The sequence below is a fragment of the Mycteria americana genome, chromosome 6 (genome assembly GCF_035582795.1).
Source record: "Mycteria americana isolate JAX WOST 10 ecotype Jacksonville Zoo and Gardens chromosome 6, USCA_MyAme_1.0, whole genome shotgun sequence".
Lineage (NCBI taxonomy): Eukaryota > Metazoa > Chordata > Aves > Ciconiiformes > Ciconiidae > Mycteria > Mycteria americana.
The window spans coordinates 49,757,275-49,772,001 of NC_134370.1; the positions used below are offsets into that span (position 1 = coordinate 49,757,275).

A 14,727-nucleotide genomic window follows, 5' to 3' on the forward strand; every position below is an offset into this window, starting at 1 on the left:
TTCAGGAACTGACGCACAGCATGGCAAAGGAATGAGTTCAAGGACACAACAAGCTATTTGAGGGGAAAAGTATGCAAGAATCCGGGGTCCATTCAACTAAACCATCTCCTACAGTATTTCTACTTACATGCTATTCACCGCTGACTTATAACTGTCCACTATGACTTGGGAGCCTCCATCAATTAAATCTATCACAGAATTATTTTTATAGAATTATAAATTTGTCAATCTTAATAATAGTTGCTCAAACAAGAAAGTAACAAGATTACACAGCCTCTAAAAAGAAAGGAATTCAAGCTGCTCTGACATCCATTTCAGCTCCAATATACATCTAGATTGAGACTAGTGTCCTCTGCCACTTCACCACCCTCTTCTGTCTCCTGGTGTGCTGTCAATACCTCTGTTTTGCAGGAGACAACTCTGCCTTGGAGCACCTCTTCTGCCTGGACGAGCCCTGTTCCCGGGCATTGCTGAGCTGCCTTTCTTACAAGGAGGTCACGGTGAATGAGCCTCATTAACATGAATAGGAGTCCAGTGGTCAACTGCCTTGGCACACCATCAGAAATGTGTGTATCAGTCTGTGGGTTTCTTAAGTCCCAAATCTGCTACATTATTATGCTGATGACGTCAGGCAATCTCTACTGCAAGCTTCAAAGGCCCTTGTGTGATTAGCACATACAGTTCATATTAGTCCCCAGAGGAGCACGGTCCATTCTGAGATGGTGTATGATACCTTTCATCACCATATCAGTGTAAAATACACTGAATGGAGCTTCAATGAGAGCACTGGGAACTTAGGCAGAGAGTAATGGCATATTGGAGTATGTCAGGACACTGTGTAAACCTTCTTTTTGCTATTAGGTAACTTGCAAAACAGCAAACTGTCAAGGGCTCTTTCTTCTGCTTTAGTCAAAAGGCAGACTCTTGGGAGCCTGGGACAGCTTGGGATCCCTCATACTGTGCTGGGTATCATTCCAATACTGATGTACTGGAAAAATGCTATCTGCTGAGCAGCAGACCATGGGCTCCATTCAGCCTGATCACTCAGGTATCGGGAGCAGTCGCGGGGGAGGCAGGTGGAAAATAACCAGTCCAAGTCTCCTCTGGAGCTACTGGCTGACCAGAAGGGCTGTCATTACAGCAGTATTGCAAATGTCCTGAGAAAAGATAGTGGACAATAAACTACCTACTTCAGATGCATTCCCAAGATGGTATTTGTAAGAAAACAAGAGACATGCAGCACAGTCCCCTCAAAGTAAGTCCCTGTCAGCCTCTGTCAAGCACTGGCAGATCTGGCAGCTCTAAAGCTGGCAGGTCTCAGTCTCCAGAGAACTGGGGACCTTGTGACATAAGTCAGCTGGGGACAATCACAGAACTGGCCAGTGAGCCTAACTGGTGACTTCCCCATGAGCTGGTAAGAAGCAATTGCAGAGCTGCTCCACACTGCTCCATGTACGACCCGGATTTAGCTGCGCATCAGAAGTTTTCTTGCCAGCCCTGACTCCTGCCCTGGCCCAGGACTCTGCCAGGTAATACATTCTTCCCAGACAACACAGTGGACAATGAGGAGAGTGGCTTTCCCATAAAAAGGCTACTGGGCAGGCAAATGGTGTCTGCCTAGTCAGAAAGAGAAGGTTGCAAATGATGCAGCCAGAGTTCAGTGGAGCTATGCCAGCTTATAACACTAAGCATCTAACCTATAAATCCCATTAGTAAGTTTAAATAAGTCTAAGAGGAAATGATGTTAGATTTACCATAGACCTCATTCTTTTTGGAGTTCTGTTAATATTCTCCCTACTGGGCTGAGTCTGTCACCCATGGCTGACACCACTGGCTGTGCATCTTAGAGGTTTGTACCAATAGCAGTCACTGGCAAAAAGAACTTTTCCATAATATTTTCTTTAATGTTGTGTGTCTTTGTAAGGTTCTCTTCTCTTCTCTTTTTCTTCTTTCTCTTTTTCTTTTTATTTTTTCTCCTTTGATTCTTTTCCAAATTTTCCCTGTTAGTTATTAACTAAATGCCAACTCACTGTATTTGGTAATCAGATTATCTGCGAATACCTGCCTAAAGCAGTCAACATTCATTAACAGAAACGGTGGCCATTATGTTATTTCTAATACAAATGATTTAGGTCCTGAGGCTGAGATTGAATTAAAGGAGAGCTCAAATTAATGAGGGATTGAATTAAATTAGAAACATCTGATTGCAATATTTCCTACATCTCCAAACTGCCAAAAGAAGACAGTGGTATGGCTGTGAATTTATGTTAGCCCATGAAAAGGTACGAAGAACAGCTTGTTTTAACTGGATCTGGGAAGTGGGCCTTATCATGGATACAGTTAGGTAAGCGCTCAAAATCTGCAGCAATTTGAAAGGGGATATAATGTAATAGCAAAAGATTCTATCTGAATACTAGCCACAAGGTCACTGCTAATTTCTTATTTCACACAATGTAGGCTAGATTTCCAAAGCGCTATCTGTTCACCCACATCCTCCCACATACACGTGTGTACATGATTGCTACGGTAGAGAACTGGAGGCGTGGGTGCACACAATCCCTGAAAGCAAACCTGTATGCCACATTTTGGATGCAGGCAAATTTAATACAGTCATCCAGTTATTAAGATTGCTTTTTAATAATTTTGTCTTTCCACACTTCCCAAAGTGTCTTAATGAGGGGTATGATGTGAAAACACTTCACTAGTTTCTAATCTGGATGCATTTATTAGTTCTAAACAGCAGAGGGAATGCAGATTTGAAGCTTGCTCTCTACAGGGAGTAATCAGGACATTGTCTGGACTGAACTGAGCTCCTTGGTTTTAAAAGTGGTCTTTCTAATACTACTTCTTATCCTACTAATCAACAACAATCCCATTGCTATTCCTGCCCTGAATCTGACTTCATCACAGAAGTGCTTGTGTTGCACTGCGTTTCAGTCATTTTAGTGAGATTCTAAACTGCTTTTGAGAAATGCTTTAACTGACTTCGATTGATTGTTTATTATCTCCTGATCATAAATGCTAATTACATAGCTGAGAAGATTGGTTTGTCTTTATTGCCATGCTTTCACATAGAAATGTAGAAAATTAAATTTTTTATTATTTCAATGAATTTCCTTTGTACTTTGATCCTGTGAGTGCAGAGAAAAGATTATTCCTTCCAGTGTGGTTAAATGTGAGAGCCTGCTTTACAAAAGCAATAAGCAAATCAAGAGAAAAATCTTGGCATCCTGAAGTTGTGACCTAATTCTATCCTTCACTACATTTCCTCCTCTCTCCAAAACATCATAAGTTCAAAATAGCTGCCCTTATACAGAACAGTTCTCTCTATACTCAAATTGGTCACTTAAAGAATAAAGGCCATAACTGCACATAACCCTCTGAAACACAAAACAGCCATTGTGCTTACCCAAGCAGCGCATGGCTGGGCTCTGGAATGCTTTACATCTCTGGAAAAGGCCTTCCTTGTCATAAATGCAGCTGTGTTTTACATCAAAGACAGAATGACTTTTCCCTGTTGATTTGAAAAATCAATTGCAATTATAGTCAGGAAAAATGCCCAAGTTCAGTATGCGAGTCACTGGACTCCAGACTCAGAGAATCCCCCTGCATATGGCAGATCTCTCGCTTGGCAGGAGTTCTCATGCACAAGGAGGCTGCATTTTGGATGCAGATATGCATTTTACAAAGGTGCATCTTTTGTCTGTGGAGGTCTGAATGTAAATTAAGATAGCTCCACTGAAGGCCACAGAGCTATGCTGATTCAAAACATCTCGGAGCCCAGCTTATGGCATGCAGATGAAAGATATGAAAGGAGCAGCTGTAACATATTCTTACGTATGTACTGAGCATGTCAGATGGTAAAACAGCATGGCCATGAGCCTAGGAACCCCTAGACAGTTACATGAGTTAACTATAAAACCTCAGAAGTTAGAAGCTCTTAATAAAAAGGCAGCAGATCCCGGGCAAAGCTATCCTATGGTGGGACCCACGGTTGGAGGTACCAAGGTTCAGCGGCTGGCCACCCTGCAACCATTTGCTTCAGCAACTATATCACACAAAGTGAGGTGAGCAAAGGATCTGCAGTGATCAGAGTGCTTGCTGTGAACAGAAAGCTTCACGTGCCCCACATCAATATTGTCTTTTCCCAATGTTGTGGTTGTTCAGAATGGGAAAGGGTAAGAAATGCAAGCTGACCAGGCTGGCACTGCATTCCTTACAGGGTCAGTAAACTGCATCTGTCCTCAACACCAACCTGCCACTTTCCATTAGGTGTGGGTAAAAGTAGATGCTTGTTACCCTCAAGAAAAGAGCAACAGGATTTCTGTCCCTTTGTACCACTCAGGTTATTGGGAGTGTTAGTACTCCAACTGTCAACAAGAGAAAAGAGAACAAAGGTTTATCGGACAAATCCATCATGGTCAGCACTGTCCTTGTAAGTATATTTCAAAGGGACTGTGTTATTACAGTTAGGAATTTCCAAATTTGATCTTTTGTCTCTGTTTTCACTAGGTTTTATTGTTGCTTTTTTAACCAAAATCAATCAATAACAGTAGTATAGCATATGTTCTCCCTATTGCTTATATAAAAATATATTTTAAAAGCTTACAGTAATATAGGCTATGTCTTTCACTACAGAGAAGTTCCCAAGGGATTAAACCAACAAAAAATGAAGATGAAAATATAAGCTTTTAAATGATGAAAACCCCAGTGGTTTACAGAGCTACTGGCTTCTGTATTTACAATGGGGTTCACCCCTTATCGAATTAAATCTCAGTATAAAGCTATATTTTAATATTCAGCAAGTTCTCTACCCTCCCAAAATATCCTCACAGCCTCCTTTTAGGCTTCACAGCCATGCAAGCAGACATATATGTCATGCCAGGTTGTTTCATCAGAAAGCAAAGGACTTTGAACACTGTGGGAGATTTTATACAGTGCAGTATCATTGGCAAATGTGTGATCTCTGATCCTCATCCTTCCCTTACTGCTAAAATAGATACACATGTCTGCTTCAGCAGAACAGGTCATCAGATAAACTGCCAGCACTCTACTATTTCTCACCCTACAATATTGACTGATTTTGTAACCAGCTCAGTCCACTGTGCCAAATTATAAGAAACTGTTCCCTAATGAATTAAGAAAGCTGCTACATGAAAAAAATGCAATGAGCCTTAGTAATAGCACTTCATTCCTGCAGCATTTGTGTGGTTACTGCTGGAGGAAGAACTTCATATGCTGTATTTAGACACAGACACATGATGTTTGTGCTAAGTCCATGGGCTGTTCTACTGAAACAAAGGAGATGTATTTTCTTCAGTGGTAAGGAAACTCATGTAAGTGATTCAGAGATCCACAGGTGCTGAGGTGATTGCCTGAGATGTGTGGGATATAGAGGATTTATGGGTTAAAAACATGATATTCCAGTCAATTACCTTGGGTTTAAGATGAAATAGAACTGTACTGAAATCAATGGTACTATGGTGTAATGCATTGGAGAATTAAGCTCCAAATCTTTTTACTGGCTCTTTGCTTACAGGAAGACTAAAACCTCTTGGAGTCTAACTGTTTCTGTGACAAGACTGCTCAAAATCCACGTATCCACAAACAGTTAAGGCACCCAAGGATGATGCTTACAAATGGATCACGCAGTTCATTGGTTTCGTGGAAGTGAACACCAACAACCACCACCCTACAGCAAAGTGGTGATCTAGACAGATTCCTCCTGTGTTTGTTCTGTGGCAAAGTGAATGTGGCATTATATGGGACAGCTGCAAAATAGAGGACAGACTGCAACAGTGGGCAGCAGAAGTGATAAGGCACAGACTGCACTGCTGTCACAGCCAGGCAGGAAGATGGGCAGCCAAGAAAGGCTAGGTGCCTCATAATGAACTATGTGCTTGCTGACTACTATCAAGACTGGGACTGTAAACAGTGAGCTTTGCCTGTGGAGCCCTTCCCAGATAAAAGGAAAGCATGCCTTTATAGTAAGACATGAAGAGAAGACCACAAGCACCAGCAAATCCTCCTGCCCATCTGCACGACTAACAATGACAGCAGCCAAAGCCTGGAAATAGGAATGAAAGCATATTTCTGCATTTGTGAGGAAGTTGTATCTGGCAGTGAGAACATAGAAAGCAGGTCTGCTGGGGGATATCGACTGACTCACTGTCTACGATGTGGCAAGGTACATAAACCCCTGCTTTGGGATCCTGCTGTGCAGAAGTCACCAGATGGTGCTGTACATACAATCTGAAAGTTACCTTAATGTGGCAACATATATGGTCTTTGAGGAAATACATTGTTCTTGTTATTTTTCTGTAGCCTTTCCTCTAAAGTTTCATTTGAATCTTACTCTTTCAACCTCAACTCACGTTTTGGTTAAGCTGCTTATTCAGAACAGTCTTGGTGTTGGGATTTTTGAAGAGGAATTTACAAGCATGACATTTGCAGCCAGGCCTGCAGAAAGTATGGAAAATATGGGAGAAATGCATAAGATGCACTAAGAAAATATTTAGTCATGTAATTTTTATATCACTTACTTTTCCTGCAATAGGAAATACATATGCAAAGCCCAAAAATCTTCTGCCTCACAGTGGATACGTGACATCAGTCCATAAAACTGGTACCATGTAATAAAAGAAATCTTCTGAGGATGTGGTGAGGATTAAATAATACTAGTAAGATACTTGGGCTTTTCAGATTAAAATAACTACAGAATAGCATAGCATTCTTATCTATTATTAATATAACGCCAGTTGTGTCCACCTCCTACTCATCTTCCCTCTGAAATGCTATAACAACCCTGCTTCAACTAATCAATAATTTTAATGCAATCAGCACAAATATTCAGAATATGGATTCCTCTTTTTCTCCTTCATCACCCTTTAAAAAAGGATTCATCTCATTAAAATATACGTTAGAAGTCACAGGCACTACGGCTTGGAATATCAGGAGAACAGAAATTTATTACAGCACCGATTTGATCGTCTCCTTGCAATTTTGAGCAATGTCCAGTAGATGGCAGCAAATAGCACTCCAGGGAGTGAGATACCCTCAAGGTGAAAGCCTGTGAGCTGTGCTGGCAATTACATGGCTTTTATCTTCTACCCATTACAAGCTAAACTCATTTATTTTGTTCTTTGCAGAGAGCACAAAGCCACATGAGACTTTCACAATGTTGCACTCAACCGTGTGCAACATGGTCAAAATATAGTAGCACTTTAAAGTAACTTGTCATTTTCATAAAACTTATAATTATTTGAATCATTTATTTCCCCAAATGAAGGCTATCGCTATAGGTCCCTTTGCATAAATCAAGAAGGCCATTAAAAATAGTTTCAGAAGGAGAGCAATTTGTTATGAAATGAAGGTCAATTTCATTAGATCACTGTAGCAGGTACCCTAATAGCATCCTGGCAGAAACGAGGTATCTCATTACAGAAGTTGTATTTTGTTTGAAATATTAGGTCGTCATTAAGTAAGCCCTAAAATACACATAATATCGGACGACATAAATTATTGCCCTGAAAAACTTGCCTACACAGAGGTGCTAAAACAATGATGAGGGTACTACACAAAGCTTAACATTTTCTTTTTCTAGCTGGATTCACCTACTTGATAGCAGTTTGTTTTGTTGCTACTTCTGGATACTGAGCCACAGTTGGCTTGCTAGAATTATACAGAGTGCTGATTTCAGACCGCAACTCAGCAAACTGCAACTGGTAAGGAAGATGTTTAATTTTCCTTGTAACAGTTGAGGAGGACTAAGTATCTGCCAGCTAGGAAACACCAAAATTTAGAAGGGCAAAGAGACATTTACAGAGTACAGAATTAAACATTGCTTTTACAAATACAAGACAAGGAGTTACTTTCCCTTTAATTATCCTTACCCATTTGGAAAGTACCAAGTATTTTTTTCCAGACCTTTCACTCTACTGGAACTGGAGCTGAATGTATGGATGTGTTTAAACACTTCTCTGGAGCTATGTCACGACACATAACAACTGGCAGGATTATGCTTGAGCATCTATTCCAAGCCAGCCGATAGTAACCATAAAGATATCACCCTGACCATTCCTAACGAGATAGGCAGAATATCCATGGGAGGGAGCTCAACAGTTACAGTAGCAGTCCTGCTGTCCAGAACCTCCAGACCTCCTAGATGTCAACTAAAGACTCATAATAGACTCAAATAACCTGTGAAGTACACCAACATCCTCAGGAAATTGTGAGGAAATCAGAAAAAGAGGTTACATGAACTTCCTAGTACCATAAAGTGAATCTAGGCAAGGTTCTCCATCCATGGAGTACATGCTTTAATTGCAATACCCTCTTGCCTCTCTGTATAATAGGGCTAACCATTACTAAACCGCAAAGATCATTGTTAAAAGGTGTGTGTACAAACACAGATGCTAAATCTTGGAGTAGCTCATAGCAGCTACAGATGGCACCAAGAGAACAGTTCGGTAGTGCTGTTTTGCAGAAGCAAAGGCAGCCCTGCTAACTGGTTTGTGACTATAGCTTGTTTTTTGGGGAGTTTGGGGGGTTTTTTTTAAGATTTATCAATTTTCCAAACAAGATAGAGAACTAGCAGTTACAAGAATGAAATATTTTAATATTACTTTCTTCAAAAGCATTTCAGCTGCAGATTATGTAATGAACTCTGACAATGGTACTTAGCATCTGAGGCAAGGAGGCCCCACAACACCCTACAGAGACACTCCCCGTCCTTGTGTACCCCAAGCCATGCCCCCAGCGTGCACCACCACATAACCAAAATGAAGTCATACCCATCATGTCATGAGGACACAGGGACATTCACGTTGGATGATGTGCCCAGGCAGTGGTTATACAGGCCAAAGTGTAAGGAAGCCTATTTATTTGATTTGTCTTTCTTCCTGTCATTGACTTATTGTCTTATCTTTACATAGCTTTAAAATCTTCTGTTTTCTCTGTGAAACACTTTCTTAGTAGGTAAAACACAAACTTAAGTAGCTAGGGTGAGAGATTTGTGAATTGGCTTGAAGTGGATGCTTTAAAAGGGAAAAGGCAATACATACAGAATATGGGCAAGGAACAGGCATGGCACAGTACAAACAGCACAAAAGCTTACAGAGGATGACCTTAACATCTGAATTTTGAACAAAAAACAAACAGCAAGTAATGATTGTTCATATAGTATCTGTTTACAGCATGCTAAATTCATACTAGTGGAAATGGTTTGAAAAAGTGCATGTCTTTCATCATTCTTGAGAGATGTGGCTTTAGTTAATAGCCATAACTGCTCTGGAAATCTATAAGAAATCATGCACACCTTTGGCTGAGAGCTGCAGGGAACAGTAACAGTTTAGATTCAGGAGAGCTCATCTGGCCGAACACCTAAGCTGCTCATTTAGGGTCCTCTATTTTTAGTGGATTGAGAGGTGTCCCTCCAGGATGTGATCCATTTCATCTTAACACCTTCTTTAGGATGGGATGAACCATCCGTTCACTTTCTATTGGTTACAGAAGCAACCTGGGGAGGTAGCTTACATTGCCAGTCAAGACTAGACAGAAACTGGTGAATATCAGGTAAGGTGAAACACATTCCAGGTTCTTGGAGGGTGAAGTCTGAGAAGCATTTCTGCTGAAAGCAAATAAACAACCCACACCTGCCCACTGTTCATTTCCACCTATTCATGGCCCTGACAGGTGGGTTGGTGCACATTCTGTTGGGGACCATCCAGTGAACAGACTGGGGAAAAATCCAGGTTAAAAATACAACTTTTTTTTCCCTGAGTTATTTTTTACCATAATCTGCTCCCGCCTCTTGGTCTCCATAGTTACACAAATGCTTACACTGGTATCTTTGTTACTGCCATGTGAAGAAGGGTTAGGGAGAACAGAGAAGCCAGCAGAAGGCTGCTGAGGCCGACACTGCTACAGAAAAGGAAATCTCATCAAACTGTGCTCTGAGGTTTCACAAACCTTTCCTTGACAGCAGGTCTGATTTAAGAAGTTCCCATCCCCCAGACACTTTTTCAGCAGTGCCCAGCTGTTTGTGAATAAAAAGCATCACCCTCTCTTCAAATTTTCAGGCCCAGCTGGAAAGGCCCAGCTGGAAAGGGCATGGGGCAGTACAGGGAGAGAAGTGTATGCCTGTAGGTATGGAGACAGAAGGACTTTGTTAGCAGGCTCTGCTGCCAAAGGAAAACTAATGTTACACTGAAGCCATTTTCCAGGATATAGATCCTGAAAAATGAGCCGACTGGAGCTGACAGAGAGCTCACACAGAAAATGTAATGATGAAGGAGTGAGAAGGGAGAAGGTGCTATTTGTAGTTTGGTGTAAAAGACTCCAAAGAACAGAATGGACAGTGCCATGATTTCTCCCTCTTTCTCACAGCATGAAATGGATGAACTACTAAGTTCTTCTCCAGCATCAGAGTGGACTTTGAGGACAACCTACGCCTACATCTTAATAAAAACAATGTTAATGTACCTCTGGGGAAGCTGCCAATAGCAGTAGCATGTTTCTAAACAGAATTTTTTCATATCTTGCTTTTTGAACTATTATATCAGTCCTTTGGAGCTATATGTGAATTGTTTCAGATTCTGTCTAACATCAGGCTTTTAGCTTCAAACTCTGTTTTTCTGCGGTGCTTCTGAAATCTGAAAGGTTTCTCCAGCATGCCAACACTTACCACGACACCACAATGACTAGTATCAAATGTGTGTTAGAATAAATCAAATTAGAGCACACAAACATCCTGCATGCCATCCAATGTATTTGAACAAGGATACATTATTACATAATTAGTTCATGAAAATTGTATTTTAATGCAGTGTATATGTGTGTTTATATACGTCTTCATTATTGAAAATTGTATTTCATGTAAGTTAAGTCAGATGATATTAGGAAAAGATAATAAACTCATCTCAACCTTTTTTTTCCCCCTCCCTCAGTCATGAACAGTGCTCCTGGTTCCTTCCACATCCCTTCTGTGGCAATAAAATGGACGTTGCTTCCAACATTTGATCATTACCTGAAAATTCACAGTGCACAAGTCCATCAGAAAGTGAAGAAATGTATGGAGATCATGCTTTTCAAACTTCTATGAGATCATTTACTACCAGTAAAGGGCAATTAATGGATTGCAAGTCATGACTGGCATTCCTGGGAGCTACAAAATCAGACGGGTGGGAATCGAAGCAGTAAGAGATCTCTTCTTCTCCAGAACACATGAAAGACTGAATTTCACCATTGCTGCTCTTCCTACTTAACATTGACAGTCCCAGTTCCCACCTCTATTCACTGGTTTACAATACTCTGGTAAATGGATGCTCTCGTTTGCTAACTGTAATTCCAAATGAGGAATGAAAAGATTGATTAGGAAAATGTTTGTCAGGTAATCAGTCATTTTTACTATGCATACTTCAATGTTCATGGACCTTTCCAGGCTATTATACACTTCAAAGTATCGAAGAAACTTATGATTACCTCCTCAGGAGCTGGTGAAAAGCATGAGATTCTTCTTTAATACCTAATTCATACAAATGGAGTTAAGTCATTTCTATTACATTTACTACATTCTTTGTCCCAAAAGCAAGAATACAGTTTTACTTTTCTAATGCATGTCTGCAAATGCAAATTATCACTGCTGTGGAATTGTCTACAGGCCTGTCTAGATCAGTGATTTATAACAGTCTAGACTCAATTACATCAATGCAAAGTGCACTTTGCCCACAGAATTTAACTCCCAGTGTTTATATAAAAAAATGGAGAGCTGAATCAGGCATCATTAAACTCAAGGGCAAACTACATCATAATTGTATCTGCTTGCACACTTGCCTCTGCACTTCCAAGTCTGCAAAACAACTTCTCAAGCCACTTAACTAGCCATTCAGCCAACCTGTGCAGTCTGTGACACGATGGCATCTTAAATGCTAGAGATTAAATGCTAGAGATTGAGCCTCTGCGAGTTCACAAATAATGCAGTGAATAGCTTGCTAGCACACTTGCATTCTGCATTTGAGAACTTTGGGCCACTCTTGCCCTGCACCCATCCTTAGTCTTTGATCCTCTCACTCTCTCAAAAGAAGTGGCACTGCAGGATATCCTTGTATATTTTTCTGGTACACATTTCTGAAAATATTGCTATGATGATAGTCACAAGCTGAATGTTGTGAAATGCTGAATAAACATTATTTGAAGAATTTCAAAGAGGCTTAAACTGTATTAAAGACAAAAGCGCATCTCAGCAGTCAAGCTACCTGTCCGCATCAAGAAAGGTGAAGACCTAAACAGCAAAGCTGTGCTGGAGACGGTTCAGTCCAATTCAGTCAAGCCAGCTGGTGAAATTGCAGCCAGTTTTTGAACTACTTGTTACAACCTGCTTCCAGCATGCCTTGCTCTCTGCTCTCCTAGGAACTGCATTGCCTATCCTCAGTTCAGCAAGCCGTCCCTCCTCCTCTACCCGTGCAGGCAGAGAGCTAGAATCTCCTGCCTACGTTCCCATGTAGGGAGGACGGGAAAGTTCTGGTGGCATCTTACTACTCGTCCCTTCTTTCCCCTAAATGTCATTTGACTGGCATGCCATGCTTGGTATGAGATGCCAGCACAAGCCCACATTTTATACCAGAGAGAGTCTGTGGATTTGAAGTTACAGAGACTGGTGATACCCAAAAGTTTTGCACGTGTTCCCCAAAGAACCAAGAGTATTTTACTGTAAAAGACCCTGACAAAAACCCTGATAAAGACCCCATACTGGCACCTGCTATCAGCCAGCTTTCTATGCATGAGAGCAGCGAGACAGCACTGCAAAGAAGAATGCCTGGCACTGTTATATTTATTTTTCTTTAGGAGCCACGCTTAGAGGAACACTTGGCGTTTATCTTTTTCTTGGTGCTTGATGTTGCCATCTCAGACGATGTGAGTCCAGCCCACATAGTCTCTCCGTTCCTCCTCTCTCCCCAGAGCCCTTTGCCATCCTCCCCCCGTGAGTCCCTTTTGTTCCCTGCATGTATAAGGCTGCAACCTCATCACAGGCCCTCATGTAACAGCACTTGTGTTCTCTTCAAGCATGAAGTCCTAGCCCTTTTTTGCATCCATTTCATCATTCTGAATTATCAAAGGTACATGCAAAAAAAAAACCGGAACAGTGTTTACTGAACACCAGTTCCTATGAATCTGTAACAAAATATGTACTGTGTTGTGAAAGTAGAGAAAATTAATACAGAGAATCAGAGCAGGCTGTTACATTTATTAAATTAAATACCGAAATTGAGTAAAAGCATTGTTGTACTAAAATATTTGTAAGAATTTTTAAATATCATTAATCCTTTTCTATCAAACTCCTCTTAGAAAGGCTTTTTTTCTATCAACTCTTAGTAGCATTTTTGATAGTATAATCTATATATGCTTTTAAAAGTACCATATGTCACAGAATTGTAATATATAAACCACAAACAGCACATTAAAAAGCAGAAATTACAAGACACAGTCACACCCTAAATGCCATAAATTCAATGCAAAACCATATTAATAGTGCAACCAACTTTGAGCATATCTTCTGGGTATATAAATTAATTTTTAGTGACAGAAAATGCTCTGATAAGTCTTGCAAGATTGGGAAGTTTCATCCATGAGCATATAAGGACTTGAAAAGAAAGCTGAAAAAAGACTTAGTATCTCCATGGTATCCAGGAACTGGTTCTGGATATAACTTCCCAAAATTGTAGGAGGAAAAAAAACTAATTCTGCTGCCATGGAAACAGAACAGTGGAATGTAACTGATTGTTACTTGTCTGCCTTTACAAGACTGATCCCTAAAACACTGAGGTCCTCAATAACATGGGTAATTTCATTTCCACCTGAAAATTAAATCAAGAATAAAATGAACAAGGTGAAGCTATTGAGCGAGCTTGCCAAGCAGGGGAGAGCAGCTCAGGAACGACAGTTATTTCTGGGAAAAGTGCAGGATTAGAGAGCAGAAAGAGAACAGAAGAAAGATCAAGACGGAAGGTACCATGATGCCAGAAGAAATAGGGGACGAGGGGTTTGGTTTGACTATCAAGATAGCAAACAAGGCCTTCAAAATGAAGGGCTGGATCCTGGCTGTGCTAAAGAGAACCTTATGAATAAACAGGGCAGCAAATACTGGATGGGTGTTACCTTGCCCTCACTCGCAGAGCACACGTGAAGTCTCAGCAAAAGCACAGCTTGTGGAAACCATGCATGTCTTCTCATAATTTTTTAAGTTACTTTTCCTTTGTTCTTCACTGGCAAATCCCACTCTCTTTGGATGCATCCAAAATGTTCTAACAACTAGCAATGCTTGCACTTCCCTCACTGTTTGTTGGGTTGTGCAATAACAGCCATGCTCTTTTGCTTCACTGCAAGTGTTCCTTCTTCCCGCTAGACTAATGTCCTTGATTGTAAAATGCATGGCATTCTCCTCATTAAACATTTGCTCTCCCTGCATGCCATGCCTGTTGCAGAGATAATGTAGTCACTGGGAGTCAGGTTCAGTTTCTCCTTTAAAATCCATCAGTACACCCAGAGATGTCCTCACAGTCCAACACCATGCACCTTTATACCCTTTGCTGGTAGCGGGTTAGCAAGGCAACCCAGCCAGCAAGATCCTCATTGCTGTCATGGCGGAAGAGATGTCTCACAGGTGGCTGCTCTTTTGTGGACTCACCTCAGTTCTTGCGCCCAGCACTCCTGCCTGATACCACCCTTCAG

General features: G+C 40.9%; 1 protein-coding gene across 9 annotated transcripts in view; it reads left to right on the top strand.

Moving 5' to 3' along the window:
• The window catches only part of PEAK1 (pseudopodium enriched atypical kinase 1), a 143,352-nt gene extending 132,022 nt beyond the window's left edge, over window positions 1–11,330 (top strand). For 7 of the 9 annotated variants that reach the window (XM_075505695.1, XM_075505696.1, XM_075505691.1 and 4 more), the window contains 4 exons: window positions 412–566; window positions 5,540–6,187; window positions 7,604–7,724; window positions 10,947–11,330. The gene's annotated coding sequence lies outside the window, so the exon portion shown is untranslated. The remainder of the gene's footprint in view (window positions 1–411; window positions 567–5,539; window positions 6,188–7,603; window positions 7,725–10,946) is intronic. The other 2 variants (XM_075505693.1, XM_075505692.1) reach the window with 2 other exon arrangements.
• The last annotated feature ends 3,397 nt before the right edge of the window (window positions 11,331–14,727 follow it).